Source organism: Octopus sinensis, linkage group LG18, assembly GCF_006345805.1.
Source record: "Octopus sinensis linkage group LG18, ASM634580v1, whole genome shotgun sequence".
Classification (NCBI taxonomy): domain Eukaryota; kingdom Metazoa; phylum Mollusca; class Cephalopoda; order Octopoda; family Octopodidae; genus Octopus; species Octopus sinensis.
Window position 1 is genome coordinate 33,332,376 of NC_043014.1, and position 6,000 is coordinate 33,338,375.

At 35.1% G+C, this 6,000-nt stretch overlaps 1 protein-coding gene across 1 annotated transcript in view; it reads right to left on the reverse strand.

Annotated features, from left to right (window-relative positions):
* LOC115221444 (kinesin-like protein KIF28P) overlaps positions 1-6,000 on the reverse strand; it is a 113,241-nt gene that overhangs the window by 74,795 nt on the left and 32,446 nt on the right. The gene's annotated exons all lie outside the window — the stretch shown is intronic.

Here is a 6,000-nt window from a genome sequence, read left to right on the forward strand (position 1 = left end):
GCCAAGCAGAAAAATATCTTAGACTTCTATGTCTGTTTTGCCATGGTTTTTACAGATGGATGCCCTTCCAAATGCCAATCACTTTACAGTGTGGATTGGATGCTTTTTATGTGGCACCAGCACTAGAAGGGTCACCAAGTAACTTGTAAGACAAAGATCTTTTGACAAGAGAAAGACAATTAGAGGAGGTGATCTTTCTTTGTTTTTATGTTCAGTTATAATGCTTTCTACTATAGGTACAAGGCCTGGAATTTGGGGGATAAAGGTAAGTTGATTACATCAATCTCTGTGAATAACTGGTACTTATTTTTACCAAACTCAAAAGGATGAAAGGCAAAGTTGACCTTGGCGTAATATGGACACAGAATGTAAAGACACATCAAATGCTGCTAAGCATTTTACCCAGGACATAAATGAGTCAACCAGGTCGCCAAAAGCAATTTTACATTAATGATGGGTTACTCTTTACTTTGGAAGAGTACAAATTTATTATTCTTTTACAAGAATGTTATTGAGAGGGACTTCGAAGTTTCAGCCAATTAAGCCTTCATCATCATATATATATATGTATATCCATCCATTCATCTATCCATTCATTCATCCATCCATCCATCCATCCATCTCGCTCTCTTTCTCTCTCTCTCTCTATATATATATATTATTAATAGTTAGGGAATATAATAACTCCAAGCCAACATGGAAAAAATTCAATTTAGCACACTAAATCAAAAATTCACAATGTATCATATCATCATCATCATCATCATCATCGTTTAGCGTCCGTTTTCCATGCTAGCATGGGTTGGACGGGTCAACTGGGGTCTGTGAAGCTGGAAGGCTTCGTCAGGCCCAGTCAGATCTGGCAGTGTTTCTACAGCTGGATGCCCTTCCTAACGCCAACCACTCCATGAGTGTAGTGGGTGTTTTTTACGTGCCACCTGCACATATATATATATATATATATATATATATATATATATATATATATAGAATTTAGAGACAACTGCTATTTAGTTATTCAATCAGTACTGAAATGATATTATCTATAATAACCACATAGAAATTAATTAAATATATTATAATTATTATTCTAAAAATCACAAAATAAATCAAAGATATCAACTATGTACGTTTCATGACTAAATATATAAATCGATACTATTAAAAGTTAATATTAATTCAATTTAAAAATATATAGCCACTCTTCAGGTCAAAAATAACATAAAATAAATGAAGATATAATAATTAAACAATAAATATATCAATATATGTATCTTAACAGTAAATAGTCCAATAAAATTTAACAATTTTAATGTAAAGCAAAAACATAACTTATCTCATTGATGAAAACCAGTTAAATGAATTTTTAAACTTTATCTCGCTAAACGTGACATAAACAATAAACATACAATAAATATATAGATATATGTATTTAACAATAAAAATAAAAATAATCAAATAAACGTGATGTAACATGCCACTTACGGGGAAATAATTCTTAGTCGATATTATGTTTGATTTATTTTGTGATTTTTAGAATAATAATTATAATATATTTAATTAATTTCTATGTGGTTATTATAGATAGTATCATTTCAGTATTGACTAAATAACTAAATAGCGGTTTGTCTCTAAATTTTATATATTACAATTTAACCATACTAATACACTCCCTATTTCCAGGTAATTTTAAATACAAACCTTGACTCTGCTACACTCTATGTAAATTCCCTACTGAGAATGACCAAGTTTAAGAGAATCTTACATTGCTTATAAACTCTATATTTAGAAGGACTCATATTAAACTGTTGGACTTTTGGATTTTACGCAAAGGAAATTGGAATATTGCATATATACCATTATGCCTATAAAACGGATTTACAAATTCAATACCCACACATATCTTACATCTGTTTTCTTTCCTCCACCTCACTCTCTATTTGTATCACATCGAAACTAACTATGACTTAATTTTTCCTCTCACACCATCTCCGATGAAGGGATATTATTAATTAATATCCTGGAAACAGCAGTATGACCTTCTATCTATACAGCCTTGGTTTTTTTTATCTTATTATGCAAAAAATTCTTATATATATATATGAAGTGGGTGGGGTGAAGGTGTGTATATGTTTGCATAGAACAAGAAGGAGAAAATATCATAGTGAGTTCTAGAAGTAGAGTTATATTTTATTGGAAGCTGGAACTTTGCAGATTGTTACTCTGAGATTCGCATGCCCAGTTGTTGAACAATAGTGAAAAAGGAAAAGTAGAACATTGGAGAGAAACAATGGTTTCAAATTTTGCCACAAGGTCAACAATTTAAGGGGAGGGGTAAGTTGATTTCTTCGATCACAGTGTTCAGCTGGTACTTATTTTATTGACCACTAAAGTCCAACCCCTCCTCAAAGTGGTAGGGTGGTGTAAACGAGCAGTGCCGTCAGGAACTTCGGTTCCTGGTAGGGTCACCCAAGGCGGATTGGTCTGGCACTGAGCGTATTTAGGGCCACAGCCTGGCCAACGGGGCTCTGGTGAAAATTCCACGAGGCGTCTGATCGGCAACTGGCGGCTTCGAGGTTGTTCTGTCCCTGCGTCTGTGGAGACTCCACGGCAAACAGGGCATCTCGTCATTTGGGATATGCATGCAGAATGTCGGGGATTGCTTGTGAATTCAATATTCCCATGAAATTTCTTCTATGCCATCAGGACCAAAGAAGAAGCCGGCTCAACCTGCCCTGGGTGAACGCCTTCACAAGTACAAGTAAGTAAAAGGATGAAAGGCAAAGTTGACCTTAACAGAATTTGAACTGAAAGCATAAAGACTGCTAAACTTTTTGTCCAGCATGCTAACAAATCTGCCAACTCACTGCTTTTGCTGGGGGGAAATATTAAAACAAAAGTTAGAGTAGTTTAAAAGTTAAAAGAGATTATTGATTGGGTGAAATTTGCCCCACAAAATTTGAAATGGAAAGTTTTTGTTGGATGATGAATATGACTGATACATTGATATGAAAACTATATGGATGTAAACATGTTGATATGTAGATATCATGGAGTGGGGGGAGGGAAGGATGGGAGAAGGAGAGGCAAAAAAGTGAGAGAAGAAAAGAAAACTATTGAAAAAGATTTTGCTCCTTTTGATCTTGTTTTTTCTTTTGATCTGTGTTCCTCACCCCCAACCCCTTTTCTGTAAGAGAGAGAGAGAGAGAGAGAGAGAGAGAGAGAGAGAGAGAGAGAGAGAGAGAGAGAGAGAGAGAGAGAGAGAGAGAGAGAGAGAGAGAGAGAGAGAGAGAGAGAGAGAGAGAGAGAGAGAGAGAGAGAGAGAGAGATCCTTTGAGGTCAACGTGGAAAAAGACAATGACAACACATTCAATTCAGAAACTAAAATCAGTCATGAATTGATTTCTCAAACAAGACCCAGCATCAAATTGATTTACAAAGTGTTACTTGAAATAACAAACAACTAAATACTAAAAGTCAAGTTTTAAAACTACTTTGTTTGGCCTGACAAGACATTTCGTTTGACTACTTTTAGTCAGTTTAACTGTTTATGAACAACCAATCTCATTTTACAGTCGAGTAGTTTTACATATGAAAATCAATCAAATCATAAACGCAAAATAAGAAATTGCACTGCCTTCTTCTCCTCCTTTTCTTGGTCATTGGCTAACCTGATGTTTCCTAGTATCATCCTATTTGTTTATCCTTGATATTGTTCAACCACCAGTATTGTGGTCTTCTTACAGAGATAAATAAAATAGAGCTTAATGTAAATATTAAAAGCTTTTAAAGAAAAAAAATAGGGAGGATTTTTAAGTGAGGGAACACCTCTTGTGCTCAGTAACGTGCAATCAATAAACCATGAAATTGTTACTTTGTCATGGCAATGATCAATGATAAAGTTTTATTTTGAAGGTTGTGAGTTAGATATCTGGCAGTGTATCGAGTCCTTAAGCAAGATACTTTATTTCACATTGCTCCAGTCCACTCAACTGGTAAAAATAAGTTGTACTTATAATTCAAAGGGCAAGCCTTATCACAATGAATTTCTCAGAGAACTACATTGAGAGTATACATGTCTGTGGAATGCTCAGCCAATTTCATATTAATTTCATGAGCAGGTTTTTCCATCAATTGGATCAACTGGAGCCCTCATTTTTATAATGGGCAGAGTCCCAGTTATATCTCTCTCTAGCTGAGAACCACAGTGCATATCCCAGCATAAAGCGGTCTATTTTATGAGGTGTAGTGTTGCCATCTGGACATGTACTTTCTCCATTGTCCAGTCAAATTCTGCATGCCAGCAGATTCTGATGAGAAGAGGGACACTGCATTGACAAGAGTCAATAAACTCGAAACATCGATGTCTCAGATTCCAGAGAGAGGACAACACTGAACAAACAGGCTGTTTTCACACCTTTTTATCATAAGAGAGGATTTTTCTCCCCTGTTACTGCAGTGTATTGGCTTTAGCAGTTGAAATATTTAACAAACATATTTCAACTAACCTAAACTGTGATTATATGTAAACACTGCTTTGCGCATTTACTCAGATATAAAAAAAAGATTTGATCAAAGTATAACAGTTGGAGTTTCTGTATACCTATAATCAGTGTGTATCCCAGTTCAGTATTTAGGGCTAATGAGGTGATTGATACTGTAATATTTTTATTTGTATGCATCTTTATGTTTGGCTGGGTTAAGCGGGAGAGATAGTATTGAAGTAATGCTTTAGGATGTTGTACATATTATAGGGAATTATAGGGCAATTGTCCATGTAGTGACAGGATTGTCAGAATTGAAGTTAGATACAACAAACTTTGCATGTCCAGGTGTTGTTATTTTTAGTATTTTGGGCCTTGACATGTCAAACCGAGTGAAATCATAGTCATGGCTAGTACTGGTAACATGTAAAGAGCACTCATGCTGGTGACATGCAAAGAGCACTCAATACACTGTGTGGAGTGATTGACATTAGGAAGGGCATCCAGCTGTAGAAATCAACCCAAAACAGGCTGAAGCCCCATGCAGCTTTCCAGCTTACCAGCCCCAGTCAAACTGTCTTATCCATGCTAGCATGGAAAACAGATACTAAATGATGAAAATGACAATGATGATATGTAGGTGGTCTGTATATAATCTGTGAAGATGTGTCATGCATTGTTTTGTGCTCTTTGAGAATGATTGTGGTTTGTTGTGGAGAAATTGGGGCCCTAGACATGACAGGTAGAGTTCGTGATGGATCTAATACAGCATTTACAAATGACTTGTTATTTTCAATTGGACAAATGTGTTTTCATTGAAAGCTCCAGGTCTGCTTGTATCTTGTATTGATTTCTGTATGTTATCAAAGTACGCAGTGAATGTTTACTCAAGGATGAAGTTGACTCCCATAGGACATGAACTAAGAAGGATGAAAATGAAACTAAATATTGTAGTGTTTAATCAATTTAAAAGTGTTTTCTAATATTCGTTAGGATGGAAGATAAAGTGACAAAAGCAATAAAATGATAAATTGAATATTTTTCAGTGTTTCATTTTATTCTTGCTTTCTGAGTGGCAGACACATAATCACAAAAGCACAAATTTCACAACTTGTGAAGTAAACACAGCCATGTCACTCAGCACATTGCTTCATGACGGTCACTGCTAGCTCTCACTGTGCACACAACCATGTGTTGCCATTTGTTAGCTCCTACAAAACTAACCTGGGAACTTTTTGATATCACCTCAAAAATAAATTGACACCCCTCATTAATCTGTTTCTTTTGTGTAGATACTACTCATTAGTTCAATACCTAAATAATCTAAATCATTTATGAGTTTCTAATGATTTAAACTATATGTAATCCCACTGCAAGACACCTTGGGTAAGTATCTTTTATCAAGTTGTGTAAATGAAGTTAGATGCATGGAAACTGAATGTATCAGTCATTCATATAACTGGTTTTGTCATACAAAGTATTGTACTCTTTACTCTTTTTTTACTCTTTTTACTTG